This window comes from Falco punctatus (genome assembly GCF_963210335.1).
Source record: "Falco punctatus genome assembly, chromosome: 1".
Taxonomy (NCBI): Eukaryota; Metazoa; Chordata; class Aves; order Falconiformes; family Falconidae; genus Falco; species Falco punctatus.
In genome coordinates this window covers 118,459,740-118,478,151 of record NC_137580.1, presented here as the reverse complement: position 1 = coordinate 118,478,151, position 18,412 = coordinate 118,459,740, and the positions used below count along the sequence as shown (strand labels likewise).

At 44.3% G+C, this 18,412-nt stretch overlaps 1 pseudogene across 1 annotated transcript; it reads right to left on the bottom strand.

Annotated features, from left to right (window-relative positions):
* Nucleotides 1–2,029: 2,029 nt before the first annotated feature.
* On the bottom strand, nucleotides 2,030–18,411 carry LOC308069411 (myosin heavy chain, skeletal muscle, adult-like; annotated as a pseudogene). The gene is made up of 37 exons (XR_013931966.1): nucleotides 18,193–18,411; nucleotides 17,961–18,104; nucleotides 17,711–17,867; nucleotides 17,100–17,127; nucleotides 16,884–17,001; nucleotides 16,698–16,790; nucleotides 16,521–16,584; nucleotides 16,340–16,438; nucleotides 16,132–16,235; nucleotides 15,912–16,050; nucleotides 14,540–14,658; nucleotides 14,310–14,459; nucleotides 13,507–13,677; nucleotides 13,086–13,401; nucleotides 12,661–12,740; nucleotides 11,133–11,433; nucleotides 10,294–10,417; nucleotides 10,072–10,208; nucleotides 9,715–9,970; nucleotides 8,501–8,743; nucleotides 8,220–8,396; nucleotides 7,991–8,136; nucleotides 7,812–7,902; nucleotides 7,334–7,723; nucleotides 7,096–7,222; nucleotides 6,745–6,863; nucleotides 6,273–6,469; nucleotides 5,681–5,864; nucleotides 5,429–5,594; nucleotides 5,132–5,256; nucleotides 4,619–4,927; nucleotides 4,315–4,518; nucleotides 3,511–3,636; nucleotides 3,245–3,415; nucleotides 3,054–3,158; nucleotides 2,718–2,813; nucleotides 2,030–2,211 (listed from the first exon to the last, which is right to left on the bottom strand). The product of XR_013931966.1 is annotated as a myosin heavy chain, skeletal muscle, adult-like (transcript).
* Between the last annotated feature and the right edge of the window lies 1 nt (nucleotide 18,412).

The following is an 18,412-nucleotide window of genomic DNA, read 5'->3' as shown; positions in this document are numbered from 1 at the left end:
AGCAGTCCCTATACAGCTTCACTTCTAATTTACCAGAGCCCCTAGATGCAATGAATGTATTTCCAAACCATCTAATTTACTTACCTGTCTGTAAAGTGTGATCACTAGTTAGACGCCTTACACAATCAATGCTGTACTTTATCTTATGTTGCATTTGCAGTCAACATGTTAATGTTGAATGTCTAATTCAGTTTAGCACAAAATGTTATGGTTTGGATGAATAATCTGTTCTTAAGAAAAGAACATTTTCCATTTCCTTATGTTATTGTATTTGGGGATTTCAATGCATTTGGGGATCTTGTTCAGGGGCATCTCTTGTAGTGTTCTTAACCATAGGGTCCTTCCAGAGATTTAGATCTGTAAAGATTAGTGTGGGTGCATGACTGATGCATCTTTACAGACAGATGAGGAAAGCAGTATTCTGTACCTAACAGTTCATCTTCTCCCAGGGCTGCTGGCGCAACACTGGCTGGTTGGGCTTGACCTGTCAGAGAACACCTGTTCTACCTTTCTTCCATTTCCACAACACATCTTTCATCAGGGACTCCTTCTAATACAGGACTGCCTTCTCCTGGCCCTGCTCCTCCAGGAGAGGCAGATACTTTTTCATCCCTTTTGATGTCCAAGCAGAGACAAATTGTTTGTGCATGTCAGACTGCAGAGAATATAGAAAACCCTGTATGTTTGCTTTTCACAGAGCTCTTTTGCAGGTCTCCTACAGCAAGTGTGCATGCAGGGAACAGTGAAATAAAGCAGTGAGATGAGGCCAGCTCTTCCATAGGTGTCTACCTGTGTCAAGATATGGCAGGTGAATCTCACCCTGAACATGATTTTCATTATGAAACACGGTTTGATTTCTATAGAAGGTGGTTTTTAAACACAAGGACATAAACAGAAATAAAGAGTCTTTATCCACTGTTGATAGTTGCTGCACCTCTTACATTCTAAACTTTTATGTCCATCAATTGTTATGTTAAAAATTTTCCTTACTGTCTAAAAAGGTGATTTAAGTAGTATCTGTGTATCCCTTCTTTTAAACTGAATCAACAACTCCAGAATTGTTTCTCTTTTTTGTAATACAGAAATACCTATCCATATTGAAATCTAGTCTCTGGTAAGTGTAGCAGACTTTCCTGATGCCATATTAATACCTCAGTAGAAACTGTCAATTCTTGAAAGCAATTTCACTTAAACTTGTTATTTTTATCTGTGAAATGACTTCTTTATATTTTATCTACAATGAAAAAAAGAAAACACTTCATCACCTTTATCCGTCTTAATATATGTTCAATTATCTTTCAGTTGTCCATGAAATACTATTTTACCTATGTCTAGGAGTCTGCAGCCTTAGCTTTTCTTTCTTCCATAGTCTTTTACCTGTGGATTCTTGTCAGTCACCCTGCCTGTGAACTGGCTATCATTTTGTGCTACATGGGAAACAAAACAGCTTCTGAGAAAGACAGTGAGGATTTGTCTTCATGCCACATCTCACTACAGTGGTTTGAGTGCTTGTCAATACTTGGAATGAACATCAGTCTCCTGAATCAAAGTAGAAATTTGAGTTTCTCACACGCTGAAACCTAACCAAACAATCAACATTTTCAATTAATAAAAATAATATATAAATTTAAGAAAAAAAATGTTACCGGAATCCCCTTTCCTTTTCTTTTTTCCTTTCTCTTTTTTTTTTTTTTCTTCTTTTTTTTTTCTAAGATTCATCAAAATAACTTGAAATAATGTAGTTTTACTCTATCAAATAATTGCTTACATCTCATTACAAGATGAATAGTGAATCTATATAATTGTTATTATTCTTCAAGCATTTTTAAAAATGTAAATATGTATTGCTGTTTAATATACTTTTAAATGAAAACATGAACTGTGTACATGTACTACAAAAATAATGAGTGTTAGAATAACACACGCTAATCACTGATCATATGTAAAGGTCTCTACTGTTTTTATTACAGAGACATAAATGATAATTACAGAAGAAAGCAACACAGAGATTTACATTTTATGCATGCCTCAGGTCACTTTTTCAACTTGGAATCCTCATTCCTCCTCTGCTATCTTCTTGCCATGAAACTCACGGCTCTTCGCTCGGAGCTTGTTGACCTGCGACTCTGCAATGTCAGCCCGCTCCTCAGCTTCCTCCAGCTCATGCTGGATCTTGCGGAACTTGGAGAGGTTGACATTGGACAGTTCCTCCTGTGTGGGGAGAGGGAGTTATGAAAAAAATAGGCAGTGTATGGACATTAAAAATCTGAAACCTGGGCAAAAAAAATTTAAATGCCACAGCTGCAGAAGTAGGGCAGGTTAAAAACCCAGGTAAGAAGCTGCTCAAGGCATTAAGTGTGCCAGAAGAGAAAAGAACATCTGAGTGTCAAAAAGACCATGGCCACATTTCACACAACATAGTCTAGGCAGAGTTCAAGGCAGAGTCCTGAACAGGCAGACTAGCAGGATCTTCTAACACTCAGGGTACGGTAGGAAGGGAGAGAGGCAGTAAGTGAGGCTCACGGCAAAACAAATGGAGCTGGGGAAGTATAGTTCCTTCCAAACCCAGAAATACTTACTTTAACATTCCCCACTGTTTTGCAGCAGCAAATGCATCAAAACAGTCAACGTTTTAATAAGATGGACAGAAGAAAACACCAACATCGAATTCCACCACCATCAGAAGGAAGTCTGACCTTGGTCAGAGTGATACTTACAGCCTCCTCAGCTTGTCTCTTGTAGGATTTCACCTTCATTTGCAGCTTGTCCACCAGATCCTGCAGCCTGAGAACGTTCTTCCTGTCTTCTTCAGACTACAGAGAATGGCAATTAAGAGAAGCCCTCGTTAGCTTTTTCCTCTACATTCCATAAATGTGAAAAAGATGGAGTAACATTTCTTATGGAGCATTGCTGTCCAGGAGGACAGAAGTCAAAATCCTGTTAAACATGTCACTGACTGATGTATAGAAAGAAAGCCCTCTGGGAGGTAAAGTACCAACATTCTGACATCCTGGAAGAAGAGTGTGTCAACACAAAGAAGCCTCCTGCCTTACCTGGTAGGTCAGCTCCTTCACCCTCCTCTCGTACTTGCGCATGCCCTTCACGGCTTCAGCGCTGCGCTTCTGCTCAGCATCAACCTCCCCTTCCAGCTCCCGCACCTGCAACGAGAAGCCCATCTTTGGAGCTTCCCTGCTGGCTGCTAACGTGGCGTGCTCACTCATGCACAAAGAAAAGCCCCACGCACTCTGGCCTCCAGCTTCTGGATTTGCTTCTTGCCTCCCTTCAGAGCCAGCTGCTCGGCCTCATCCAGACGGTGCTGCAGGTCCTTCACCGTCTGGTCCAGGTTCTTCTTCATCCTCTCCAGGTGGGCGCTGGTGTCCTGCTCCTTCTTCAGCTCTTCTGCCATCATGGCTGCCTGATGAGAGCAAAGGGTCAAAGCCATTGTGGGGCTGGAGACCATGTGAGGGAAAATACACCCACCATGGGCACAGAAGGGAGCCCCCAACTCACATCTGTGATGGCCTTCTTGGCCTTCTCTTCAGCATTGCGGGCTTCCTGGATCGTATCCTCCATTTCACTCTGGATTTGGGCAATGTCTGTCTCCAGCTTCTTCTTGGTGTTGATCAAGCTGGTGTTCTGTAGAAGAGTATCAACATCAGAATTCTTTTTTTTAACTTGCAATAATGTATCAATGTCATTACATTGCATTAATGTTGGTTTTTTACTATTAAATTCTGCCTCCAGTCACATGGGATTCTGTTGTAAAAGAGCTGCTGTGGTAGCTGTTAATTTCTCAGCTGTGATGTATTTCAACAGCATCCTCCTCGAAACCTTTTCTTACACTTTCTCAGTCAAGAGAAAGAGAAGTTTAGACTTATAAAGAAAAAAGACATAGTCCTTCCTTACCACTTTCAATCTACTGGCAGTAAAAGTTTTAATTGGTGCTATAGAACACTTATAATGACCTTATTAAATGTTAATGGCAGGATTTGTGCATTCCTATTTTGTTGATGATCAACCTAAGTTTGAATTTACAGTCACAAATGCAAATGTGAAAGCTGTTGAACTTAATTAAGTTGTAGAGTAAGAACCTCAATGTATCTCTCTGAATTTATTGCTTATAAGGTATCTGTACTGTGTAGTTAAATGAAATCCATATTATACCTGAAACTGAAAAGTAACTTCTATAATTTGTTATACATATTATGAAAATTACAATGCATTTTACAAAACAGTGTTACAGTTCAGCCAGTCTTCAGTTATTTTATATATATAGAACACAAGTATAAATACTAAACATATCTATACACTGACCTGAGTGTGGAGGAGCTGTACACGCTCACTTGCATCCATCAGTTCCTGCTCAGCCACCTTCCTTGACCGCTCCGTCTGCTCCAGGGCTGCCCGCAGCTCCTCAATTTCAGCCTGCAGCAGGTTTGCTCGGCGCTCCACCATGGCCACCTGCTCCTTCAGGTCCTCCTGCGTCCTCAGAGCATCGTCCAAGTGTATCTGGGTATCCTGTAAAAGGGACAAGAGAAATGGCAAGGTGGCAGCGTGCGCTTGGGCACCAGAATTGTCAGGGACGTCATTTCTCTCCCTGTTGCTTTGCTGAACGGACCTTGAGCACAGCCTGCGTGTTTCTCAGGTTCTTTTGTGCCTCTGCAGCCACGCGGTTGGCATGGCTCAGCTGGATCTCCATTTCATTCAGGTCTCCCTCCATCTTCTTCTTCAGCCGCAGGGCCTCATTCCTGCTCCTGATCTCAGCGTCCAGGGTGCTCTGCATGGACTCCACAATTCTGAGGTGGTTCCTCTTCATCTGGTCAATCTCCTCATCTTTCTCTGCTATCTTCCTGTCAATCTCAGACTTCACCTGGTTGAGCTCAAGCTGGAGGCGCAGGATCTTCCCCTCTTCATGTTCAAGGGAGGCCTGGGAAAGAGTGAACAGGAATACTTTTCATAAGACAAATGTTGACCCCGAAGCCCTGAGGATAAAGGAATGCCACGTTGAGATAATATTGCCACGCTTTTATACAAACACTCTTTTCCTCCTGTGCCTGGCAATGACTCCGCAGTGCTTACAACGAGACAGAGATCCAAGACATGTAAGAGAGCCATAAGTAATGCTGTGTACCTCAGCTTCCTCCAGCGAGGCCTGGAGTTCAGATTTCTCCTGCTCAATCTGCTTCTTGGCTTTCTCCAGCTCATGAATGGCCTTGCCTCCCTCTGCAATCTGCTCTGAGAGGTCACCAATCTCCTCTGTGGGAGCAAAGGCCAACGGCACGGTCAGGCACGGAGCAGAACGGGAAGGGCCCTGCCGCACCAAGGTGACGGGCATCTTTGCAGACACGCAGGCACAGACCCCTGTGGAGCGGTGGGTAGTGGTGGGCAGTGGGAAAGGCCAGCCAGGAGCAGAGGGCCAGGGACTTACGCTGCAAGTTCTTGTTCTCACGCTTCAGCGTTTCCAGGTGGTCCAGGGACTCCTCGTAGGCATTCTTCATCTTAAACAGCTCCGTGCTGAGGGAGCGAGACTCCTTCTGGGAGGCCTCCAGCTCAGCCTGCGTTTCCTCATACTTCTGCTTCCATTCTGCCAGGATCTGAAGGGAAATGGCACGTGAGCGTGGATGTGGCAATCGGGAGGGGACGCTCTGCCCAGGAACCCCAGGGCTGGAGCCCACAAGACCTTGTCAAAGTTCTTCTGCTTCTTATCCAGAGCTGCGCAGGCAGCATTTGATCGCTCCACGTCAATCATCAGGTCCTCCACTTCATTCTGCAGCCTCTGCTTTGTCTTCTCCAGGGAGGCACATTTGGCATTCACGGCTTCAACGTGTTCCTCTGCTTCCTGCAGGCGCTGGGCCAGCTTCTTCCTGGGGGGAGATAAGTACAGCTCCAGGTCAGAGACCAGAGGGCAGCCCATTTTGTACTTCCGTGAGAGGGCAGCTGGCCACTTCTGGGGGCTCTGAGCCCAGTGCCTTTCACAGTGTTTTTTCTGTTCCAAGACTGCATGCTGCCTACAGGTTCTGTCACTCTGTGTCCTAGCACCTAAGGAGTATTCAGACTGTTTTTACATTTCTAGCCCTAAGGGCTACGTTTGTCCTTCCAGTTTGCACTTTTTCCACAGCACACTTTCCTGTCTCTCCCTCTGACCCCTCTACCACAAAGACAACAGATCCCTGCCTTTGTCCCACCCCTGTCGTAACCCACGCCCAGAGACTCCACTTTCCCTTGACAGCCTCAGTCTTCTCCAGCCGTTTGACATCCCACTTCCCACGTACTTGGCCTCCTCCAGCTCCTCCGTGCGCTGAATAGCGTCCGTCTCGTATTTGGTTCTCCACTGGGCCACTTCGCTGTTGGCCTTGGACAGGGCGCGCTGCAGCTCCCCCTTGGCTTCCTGCTCCTCCTCGTATTGCTCCCGCAGCAGGTCACAGTCGTGGCGAGCAGACTGCAAGGCGTGGGCCAGAGCGTTCTTGGCCTGGGAGAAAAAAAGCGTGGTGCAACAATGAATGGAAATATCCTGGGAAGCCTGACTGCAGTGTTGATAGACACTGGGTTATTCTGGTGGGAGGGAGTGCAAGCTACTGAGTGAGAGAGTAAGACCTGGGAATCTGCAAAAAAAATAGTGCACAGGCTGCAAGGCTGGGGGAGCAAAGCTAACATAAGACCTGCACTGAGTTACCTAAGTGTTTTTTTCTCTCTCTCATCTTGTTGATTCTGTGATTTCATATGTTTATGACGAAGCCTTCTTACCTTTATCTCTTCCTCTAGGTGCCTCTTGATTTCCTCAATTTGTTGAGTGAAAGCTTGCTTGCCTCTTGACAACTGTGAAATCAGAGCATCTTTCTCCTCCACCTGGCGTGAATATTCACCTGGAAAAGTTTGCAGATACACAAGCCTTTTATTGCTATTGATGACAGTATTTTGGACATATGGGCATGTAAAAGAAGATAGCAGACCTTACAGAAGCTTATGATCCCATTTCATGCATTTCCATTACAGTATAGACAAAGCATGTTTTAAAGACCTTATACCCAGAATGGTCTTCTCTGCATTACCTCTCTGACACTATTAATTTGCACATTACAGATGTGTATGTCTTACCTGATTCTGTCTGCAGACGAGCTCTTTGAGCACTGAGGTCATTAATCATGCGCTGATGCTCCTCTTCTTTTGTCTTGATCTCACTTAGTTGGTCTTCCAGTGTGTGACACATCTTTTCCAGACTTGCCTGTACAGAAGGGGAGGGGTTAACCATCCACACTCTTAATAACAGCAGGTGGCAGATGTTGTATTGTATAGAATTCTGTTGGTCAGAAAAACCTATAATGTATTTGTATACCTTGGCTTTGGAGACAGACTCCATGTTACTGGCCAAGTCATCAATCTCCATCTTGAGCTCACTCTTCTCCTTCTCCAGCTTCTGCTTCACTCGCTGCAGGTTGTCGATCTGCTCCCCAAGCTCAGCGGTGCTGTCCGCGTGCTTCTTGCGCAGGGCCGCAGCCGTGGCTTCGTGCTGCAGCGTGGCCTCCTCCAGGTCGCGACGCATCTTCTGAAATTCTGCCTCACGCTTCTTGTTCATCTCAATCTGAGCGGCGGTAGCCCCTCCGGCTTCTTCCAGGCGCTCGCTGATCTCCTCTAGCTCCCTCGACAGGTCAGCCCGATGCTTCTCGGCTTTTGCCCGAGACGTTCGCTCTGCCTCAATTTCCTCCTCCAGCTCCTCAATACGAGCCTGGGGAACATTAGGCACCCTTCGCACCCATGCCCTCCTCCTTCCCGACCTGAGACTGGCTGAGAGAGGGGAAGGGCCAGACACTTGCCTGCAGCTCCTTGATCTTCTTCTGTAACTGCATGCCCAGGGCTTGCTCATCCTCAATTTTGCTCTGGATCTGGCTGATTTCAAAGTCTTTCCTTTGGGCAAAGCAAACTCTGTTAGCGTCTGAGCAAAACCCCCCAAGCGCACCAGCCCCACAGTCTGGTGCCCCACAGCCACGCTTACTTCTTCAGTTTCTCATCCAGCTGCTGCTTGTCGTTCTCCAAATCCATGATGCTGTCATGGGCCAGTTTCAGGTCTCCTTCGAGTTTCCTCTTTGCTCTCTCAAGGTCCATGCGCAGTTTCTTCTCTTGCTCCAGGGACCCTTCCAGCTGAATAGAAGATAACCATCAGCGCTCTACCAGCCAGTTCTATAATCTATACCCGCCCTGTTCTTCTGGACAACCGTGCTTACATCGTCCACTTGCTGCTCCAGCTTGGTCTTAGCTTTGGTCAGTGTATTGACTTTGTCCTCCTCTGCCTGCAGGTCATCCAGTGTCTGCTGATGGGCCTCTTGGAGGGCTTTCTTCTCTTTAGTCAGCTTGGCAATGGTCTCGTCCAGGGCCGCCATCTCCTCTGTGAGGTTTTTCACCTTTGAGAAGAAGAGAGCAAGTGTAAATAAAGGAAGTAGATGCAGAAGTCCTGTAACAGCACATGCTCTTTTCTGGAGTAGGGGTGACAGGTTCTGCCTCATACCTTGTTTTCAGTGGCATGTTTTTCCTTCTCAACCTTGGCCAACGTTAACTCCAGGTCATCAATATCTTTCTTCAGCTCTGAACATTCATCCTCCAGTTTTCTCTTCTTGGCTGTCAGCTCAGCATTGATTTCCTCCTCATCCTCAGCCCTTTCAGTCACCTCCTTAATTTTGGCTTCCAGCTGGATTTTGGTTTTGATGAGCTGGTCACACCTTTCCTCAGCATCAGCCAAAGCATCAGCTTCCTGTTAGAGAAACATAGTTTTGTTTGCTCATGTCATGTTTTAGGAAAAACTGGATAGAAAAAGTGGTATTTACTGCTGACAGAAGCAACTTGGAATTACTTTTTATTATCTTCTGCAGAATTATTTGTGTACAGCCTCTTTTAATTCAGAGAAGGGTTTTGTTCTATTTAATTTTTTTACTCTCATCAAGTATTGTCTATTGCTGGGTTTATAGATAAGATGTCTATATAGCTGAAAATACTTTTTTTACTAAGGATTTTGATTATGTTCCTTGAGAGTTAATAACTGAATATAATTGTGGACAGATCTTTTTTGTTTTGCATCTGTAAAAGCTCTTCTTGGCATGTCTGACTTAGAATTCACCTGCTTTGTTCCAGATAAATTGGAACATAATCTAGATATGGTGGTTTCAACTTGAACCTGACTTTATTTTGAAGCTGCAAAGTAGACACTAAAAGACAGAAGAGCACTGTGTAAATGTTGCCAAATCTTTTGATCTTCCAAAGGGCATTGAAGACACACATAGGGCTGACAGTTAGAATGAGGAGGGTATTTGTGTTTTCCTGGAATATTAGCTGCAGGAGGACAGGTGAGATACCATGTATCCTAAGAAACAATACAAGGTTCATTTAGTTAGGCAACTGATTAAAAACCTGGTAAGTATTCAATGGAATTGCTCCTCAGACTCTGTTAACTGTGTGTACCAAAGTGTGTAGTGACTACAGTTGGACCTTATATTGTGAGCCTGCATGGAGAAATATACCTGCAGGCACAGAAACTTTGAAGGTCGTTCCCAATTTAAAACCTCATATTGTAATGTTGACACTGAGTGGTCTGAATTTTACCATTAGTGATTCAGATTAAAATGTTTCCTAAGGCAATTTAGTATGTAGTGTGGGAATTATGTATTATGGGAGAGGATTTAGACCTAATTAATTTCCCTCTGGAAGAAATACACTAATAATACTCACCGACTGCACCTGGAGCTGCAGATCATTTTTTTCCTGCACCAGTTTCACCATTTTCTCCTCCAGCTCCTTCCTCTTTGCCTCAGACTTGGCAAGCTCTTCCTTGGTTTTCTCAAACTCTTCCTTCATGTTGGCCATCTCCTTCTCAGACTCTGCACTCTTCAGCAAGGGCTTGATCTTGAAGTACAGCTTCATCCAGGGCCAGTGCTTCACGTTCATGAATGCGCGAACGTTGTACTGGATGCAGAAGATGGACTCCCTGAAGCACAATTAAAGCGCACATTGAATATCTTCAGTATGATGAGTGCCAACAGTTTCCCCCAGGTACAGGGGCTTTAAGTGAAGCTGGGGAATGTCTACCTCCTCTCCACCATTCTCTGGTACTCCACTCTCATCAGGAAGCCCCTGCACCTGGCCTGTGTGCGGGTGATGAGCTGTGCCAGCTTCTCATCTCTCATCTCCTCCAGGAGTCCCAGCAGCCCAGCTTTGAAGAAGACCTTGAGAAAGGGAATGTTGCAGCCCGTCACTGTCAGGCAGAGCAAAGCACAGACATGCCGTGAGTGGGTCAAGGAGGGCTTGTACCTTGGTGTGGCCAAATTTGTACTGGGTGTGATCCACATCGATTGACCCAAGCAGCTTCTCAGAAGCCTTCTTGCTGTCAATGAACTGTCCCTCTGGGATAGCGCTGGCATTAAGCACCTTGTATCTGTGAAATGAAAGGAAATATTAATGAAGACAATCTCAAGTCATAAGGTTATACTGTTTCCTGAAATTAACAGCAGTCTTTGCAGACAAATGAGGCTGAGGAAGTTGGAATTCCATCCCTTGTTCAAAGACATGGTTATAATGAAGTCCTAATCTGATGGTAACAAAACTAAGTAAACTTTTTCTGTCTTTAGGTAATCAGTCATAGATGAAAAGAGGACACTGATCTCCAGCCATTTCAGTCTGGTTTCTTTTTCACTATGTTGTAGTAAATTGCTAGAGAGAAACATTGCTGTTATATGCATAGGAAGAAAGCATCTGTCCCTGAAACTTGGAGCTGATACAATGGCCAAAGCACTCTGAGTTTCCAATTTTTGCCTGAGAACATGTTGTAGCCATATCCCAATCTGCATTTTTTAATTTTTTAAGCTTTGGCTTTTGTAGCTTCATTGTGCTTCCATATTGAAATACACTGGAAAAGTTCAGCTGTTTGATGAACAGCAGTCAGTGAGGACATCTGACTTCTCTCCTCATTTCCAACAGTTTCTCTTTTGCTAGCCATTCATGTTGCCTTTGGTTATACGGTCCAACATTTCCTCCTTCTTTCAGTTATAATCAGATAGAATTGGTATAAAAAAATAACCACCAATGTTAAAATAGTTGAGATGTACTACTTATGCAGTAAAGACAGAATGGAGAGCAGCAAAGAGACTGACCTTTGTTTGAAGTCTGCATAGAGGATTCTGCTGGGGAATCCCTTCCTGCAAATTCTGATCCCTTCCAGCACACCATTGCAGCGCAGCTGGTGTAGCACCAGTTCATGCTCCATGGCACCTAAGCAAATAAGACAATTATTTGATACTTAATGATAAAGCATAGAGACTAATGCCTGCATCACACTGTGATTTCTGTCTATTTGAGGTTCTTACCAGGTGTTTTTGTTTCATTGGGGATGATACAGCGCACAAAATGTGGGTGAGTGCTCCGTAGATTGGTCATCAGCTTGTTCAGGTTCTCCTGTGGGTTCATAAGCAAAGATTTTCATTAACAAATGGTACCTCTGCAGGTACATCGTCAGATGTGAGTAAAGTGTTGAAAAGCAATAATAGATTCACTGTTTACACCTATAATCATCCTAATTTGAGTTTTCTTCTGCCTTTAAGTCTTGAGCGTGAAAGAAAGTTACAAGCCTGTGTAATGTGTTTTCATGAGACTGAGGGACACATCCACTCAGACAGGACACCTATGGTGAATAGTGACCAGAAGTCTGTGGCAAAAGGCATAATTCTGAATGAAAGATGATACTTTGTAATCACCAGATTCTCAGTCTGTGGTAGACACTGACTATTGATGGGAACAGAAATTAAATCAAAAATAGGACAAAAGGGAAGAGGGACAAGGAATAAGTGCAGAAAAGGCTAGGAAATAGAAGCTTAATGGCATTAGGTGCTACTTGTGAAGATATATTTGACAAAGGTTGAGCAGAAGACAAGAAAAACTCCTTGTTTGTGACAATGGGGTAACAAGTTGTAGAGAAAAGGCTTGAGTGGCAAGTCCTACAGCACCCCATCCTAGTGTTTTTAGAAGGAAACCCATGAACTATCTCTGATTTTAGCAATCACTTTTACTAGCTAGGTCCTAACAGTTCTCAGTTTAGCCCTGTTTTGGAGCTGCTCAGAAACTTACCTCTTTCACAGTGTGAAAAACTTCAGTATGCCAGTTAGTAGCAGGATGCCACTGGTTCTGAAACATGACTGTTTCCACCTGCCTTAAGCTCTGTCCATTGGTGGAAAGGTAAGTGTCCTTGGCGTTTCTCTATTGCCTTGACTTCATATGTATAATCATGTGCAAACACTTACATGTTATGTATTATATGTTATGTATTACCATGTGCAAATGCCCATCCATTTGTATTTGTTGATTCAGACTTGTGATCCCCTGAGGCAGGTAGTTGTATCCACCATTGTCTTCCCAAGGCAGAGGGAGAGGAGGAAGAGCTGACCTAAGCACTTTTTCCAACGTATCAAGAAAGCTTAGATCAAGTTGTACCTTCCTCAGCTGGCCTCAGCTGACTTACAGTCAGCTTATTTATGAATAACTGAAGAGATGGTCTTGATGCAGAAAACTGTTAATAGGTGCAGTAAACCTGCCTTGTTGGAGTTAGTGTGAGGTTTCACAGTCTTTAACTTAAAAAAAAAAAAAAAAAAAAAGGAAAAAAATAGATAGTATGATTTCTGTACTTACCCTGAAAAGAGCTGATACAGTCTGGAAAGAAGAACCCTTCTTCTTGCCTCCTTTCTTGCCACCACCACCACCACTACTCTCTGAATACCAAAAAAAGATGCTTTTAAAACTTTGATTTGTAAATTTTTTCTCTATAAGACTGCAAGAAGCTTGTTTTTATGTATCTATCATGCTAAAAAAGGGAGCTAGGATGCAGCGGGAAAAAGAGTCAACACTCAGTCTAAAGGAATACGGGAACAAATGTGTGTGATAATCAAAGGGGTTATCATGGCTGAGGAGAACGCCTGAAATACATTTGATCTTTTCCTTTCTTAATAAATTCAAACCATGGGAGAATCTGTATTACATGCATTTTCTTTAGAACACCCAAGCTGATATTTATGCCTCTGGTAGTCATTAAATAAAAATGAAAAAAAGAATTTCACAGAACTGACCTGCCTCTCCTCCAGCAGAGGCAAAGAGTAAGGCCAGTGTCTTCATTGATGATTTCTGGTACAGCCCCACAACAGTTTCATTCAGGGGGTCCTTGTTCTTGTCAAGCCAGCCAGAGATGTTGTAGTCCACCGTGCCAGCATAGTGCACCAGGGAGAAGTGGGCCTCAGCCTTGCCTTTGGCAGGCTTGGGCTTCTGGAAGTTGTTGGACTTGCCCAGGTGCTGGTCATAGAGCTTGTTCTTGAAAGAGGTGTCAGTTGCCTTGGGGAACATGCACTCCTCTTCCAGGATGGAGAAGATGCCCATGGGCTGGGAGAATTCAACGGTAATGTGTCATTTTATCAAGAATGACTGGACTAAAATAAATGACCATGAAAGAAATGTGCTTCCCTGAAACAGAAAGATTCTCTCTACCTTCTCAATGAGCTCAATGCAGGCAGCCAGGTCCATCCCAAAGTCAATGAACTCCCACTCAATTCCTTCCTTCTTGTACTCCTCCTGCTCCAGCACAAACATGTGGTGATTGAAGAACTGTTGCAGTTTCTCGTTGGTGAAGTTGATGCACAGCTGCTCCAGGCTGTTGAACTGCAGAATTACAAAAAATGATTCCTATTAATGTAAATTTAGAAAGCTAAGGATTAAGAACAATGCTGGCTTTTTGTACCAAGTTACAGGGGGATCTGCAAGTGTTCCTTCTTTGCTTAGCCAGGATTTTGGAATTTCTGTCAGTCTGTCTCTTTTGTCAAGCTAAATATTTTCTATGTGTTTACGATCTCTAGATGCTTAAGTCACTTTAATATTTCAGACTTGTCAGTTTTGATATATACTAGACTGGCCTAATTTAGTTAGAGGAGGCTCCACAACTTAATAGTTTTCCAACATTTCCAAATGCTGATTTCAAAGCATGTCCCAAGTCTTCTAAGCACAAATTACATCTATGGATCTGGCGTCTCTGCATTAGGTACCAAATGCCATGTTTAGTCTACTGTTTGAAATCAGTCAAAAGATGCATTTATGGATTTCCATTGGCATATGTGCAACTCAAAAGCCTATACTCAATTAAAAACCTGTGGGAATCATGGTGCTTTAGATGAAAGGATCAAATGATTTCTTTGGGGGGGGGGGGGGGGGGGGCGGGAAGGCATAATTCCATCTTAAGTACTTTGGCAGATAAAAGTGTTACTTTTCAAAGCATGGTAATAAAACACTGGCCTTACATCAAAGATCTCAAAGCCAGCGATGTCCAGGACACCAATGAAGTACTGTCTGGGTTGCTTGGTATCCAGCTGTTGGTTGATACGAATAACCATCCACAGGAACATCTTCTCAAACACAGCCTTTGCCAGGGCGCCAACTGCATTGTATACCTAAAATAAAAACCAGAAGGCTTGTAGAGCAGAAGAGGAAGTCCAATGGATTTGTCAAAAAAACCAGGGATTTCTGTTACCTGCTGCACAGTTTGACCCTTGGTCACGTACTCATTCCCAACTTTGACTCGGGGGTAGCAGAGGGCCTTGAGCAGGTCAGCTGAGTTCAGACCCATCAGGTAGGCAGCCTTGTCAGCCACTAAACACCAAAAAAAAAACCAGTTGTTAAGGTATCAGCAGACATTACTGTTCCTTTAAAAAAAGTTTAAAAAGACATTTCTAGTACAGATAAAAAGATTAGTTAAGATAAAAAAGTAATATAGTTTGTCATAAGCAACATACTCCAGTAATTATGGAGCATTTATGTTTTGTGTTTTTTCTTCGACTATTAATAGTTTATTTTGAATTTTGAATGAAAAATAAGTTTAGAGTTATTTAGGGAGCAAACTTCTCAATAATACATGTTAAAAAGTAAAAGGAAAGATCAGCATGGTGTGATGATAAGGTTGCAGATAATTGCAAATCCATTCAGAAGAAAATACAATGCAGTTTGTTTCAGTGACTTGTGATAAAGTAAATTTAAAGGCATCACACAAAAGAAATCGGAATGCAAAAGTGTGCATTATGACTTTACAAATCTACAGCCAGACACATGAGATGAAGGGCTATTTTTGGAAGTGCGTGCTCAAAGAAAAGTTTGCATTCTATCTTCTGCTATTGCTTTTACCACTGAATCCAAAGTCTGACAGCAGGCACAGTATGTAAAATGATTTCTTTAAGAAAAGAATGCTTATATAAAAGAAAATGTAGAACATATAAGCCATAGGTGCCATATTAGCAGATGCTTCTTTAAACCCCCCATGTAAAATGCACCAGCACGATGCTCTCAGCTGAGGCATTGGGAGCTGTCTCCAGAATATGGGCTTTGAAGCAGAGCAGCTTCAGGATTCTGGCTTCCTACTACCTGGAAACAATTCCATTAGGAGGGGACTACAGCTGATGGTAAATGAGACCTGGGTACATAAACTTCAGGCAGTGAGCAGGGTGGCTCCTAGGTCTGTGCTGGGTCTGGGAAGCTGCCATTCAGCACAGCAGCAAAGCTTGTGTTGCTTCTGGCTGCCTCCGCCGATAGCAGTGTGCTTTCGGAATCACTGGCCCTCATAGTTTGCATGCTTCAGAATAATCTGCATCTTCCACTGAGTTGTGCTCTTCCAGCAAAGTCCTCTGCTTAGGTCGTGTTTCTATTGTACAATACCAGCACCTGGGGAAATGGACAGGCTCTGCTCTAGGAGAAGCTGCTTTAGCAGGAGGGTTGGACTAGATGATCTCTAGAGGTCCCTACCAGCCCTGACCGTTCTGTGGCTGCGATTCTGTGATGCTGACTCTGAATTACTGCCTGTATCAGTGAGTGCTCTGGTATAATCTGTGCTGTGGTGTGTATTGTGCTGGTACCTTCTGTGCCGTCTGGCTCTGCCTGCTCCTCACGCTGCTTCTGCTTGAACTTCAGGTTCCCGTAGTGCATGACAGCCCCTGTCAGCTTGTAGATGGCTGTCTTCTCATCAGCAGTGAAGCCCAGGATGTCAATGGCACTCTGATAGAAGAATCATTAGAGTAAGTACCTTGCCTGCTAAAGGTCAGAGTGCGCCTAAGGACACTTCTGTGTGTTACTTACATCTGTGGCCATCAGCTCTTCCTGGTCGTTAATGCTGGGAACCGTGATCTCACCTTGACTCACATACTGATAATCATATGGGTTGGTGGTGATGAGCAACATCTCTGAAAAGAAGATGGAACACAGAGAGAGCAAATGGAATTGGCACGTAAAGGAATGGAGTGTTGCTGCATGATGTTTGCTTGGAGAAGTTAGTGATCTTTCCTACCAATTAGCTCTGGCTTCTTGTTGGACATGATCTGATAGAATATGTGGTAGCTTCTTTCTGCCTTGAGCTGGAAAGTGACTCTGGACTTCTCCAGCAGGTCTGGCGAGGACGGTAGGACAGAGTGAGCGCAAGAACTGAGGAAGGCTGGGAGGAGAGGGATCAGGCCAGAAGGGTCACTTACATGTTTCAATGTCAGCTGAAGCCAGCTTCCCCGTGGCGCCAAAATGGATTCTGATGAATTTGCCCTGAAAGAAGCAGAAAACTCACTTGAGATCCATTTTACCAATCCTGGCTGCGAGAATATCTGAGTCAGTGCGCTGATAAGGAAGAAGTTGTTTTGTGCCAGGCAACAACTTACAAAGCGTGAGGAGTTGTCGTTCCTCACGGTCTTGGCGTTTCCAAAGGCCTCCAGCAGTGGGTTGGCACTGATGATTTGATCCTCAAGCGTTCCCTGCAGGATGAGAATTATTGCTGCTTATCCTTTCCAAAAATCACGTCAGGAACAGAGGAAAGCATTGATTCCAGCCAGCACCTGTTAATTTACCTGCATTTTGCCTGACTGCTGCTGCTCTTCCTTCTTCTTGTCCCCGCTCGCTGCAATTGTTGCAAAGTACTGGATGACACGCTTTGTGTTCACAGTCTTCCCGGCACCGGATTCTCCGCTGTCAACCCAAAGAGAGACACAGAGAGCGTGTGGTCAGGCAGGGGGTCCCCTGGCACCGGGCAGCCCCGCAGGGACCCAAGCAGGGGGTGTACGTACGTGATCAGGATCGACTGGTTCTCGCGGTCTGTGAAAGGGACAGAATGAAAGACAGTGTTTGCAGTTGACCTGGGTAATACTGAGCTGAATGAGAAGTAAAGCTGTGGAAGCCGGGGCTTCTCCCAAGTCTACAAGTAGTAGTCTAAGACTACCTGATTTCCTTCAAGATCCCAACAGCAGAAAATAAAAGCCAAAATGGATGCATAGAGCTGTTGGAGGCATGTGGTTCTTTTCAAAAGCTTCATACCTACTTGTTCTTTACACAGTTCTCATTAGGAAATATAATCAAACTGTTTATTTTTGTTTAAAATAGAGGATTACATAGAATAATAATTCTTTCTCCCCATCAGTGGAAAAAAGTAGTAAACAAAATCAAGCAGTGTTTCTGCAGTGTTGAAAGGGTAGAATTTTTTAAAACAATGTGCAAATAATACACAGTGCTAAGTCATGCATGCTTCTGGGTCAGTTCCACTTGAAATTAATTCCTGCATAAATCGACCAAGTTCTCAGTCAAACATCTCTATAGTGTCTTTAGCTGGCTTGTCACATACCGCAGTGAGATCACTGGCCTTTTTTGGTTTAGATTGCTGTGAGGGAGGTCAAGCACTCACCAGTCAGCATGAACTGATAGGCGTTGTCCGAGATGGAGAAGATGTGTGGAGGGGCCTCCTGGCGCTTCTTGCCTCGGTAGGCCAACACCACCTCCGGGTTGTACACCGGCAGCCACTTGTAGGGGTTGACAGTGACACAGAAGAGCCCCGAGTAGGTCTGCGAGGAAGGGAGACAGCACGTTGGCTCCCACTTGGCCTGGCAGAGCAGTTCCTCCCGGCTGCCCAAAGGCAGGCTGCTGCTGGTACTTACGTAGATCATCCAGGCTGCGTAACGCTCTTTGAGGTTGTACAGCACAGCGGGCTCGTGGAGGTGGGTCATCATGGCCATGTCCTCGATCTTGTCGTACTTGGGAGGGTTCATGGCGAAGATTTGATCTTCCTTCACGGTCAGGGTCTGTCAGAGGAAAGAAAGGTCCCTGCATGCCAGCTAAGAGCCCAGAGCAGGAATCAAATGCTGTTTGTAAATCTTACGGTTTACTCACTTCTCCAGCTTCAGTCTTGACAGTGACTTTCCCTGATTCTTTGCTCTGTATTGTGCTTTTCACATAGGATTCCTTTGCATGTACCACAAAGACGGATGTCTTGGCATCGAAAGGCTTGTTCTGGGCCTCGATTCTCTCCTTTTCTGATTTTCGGAGGTAAGGAGCTGCCTCCCCAAAGATGGCCATCTCAGCGTCTGATGACATGGCTGCACTTTATGGA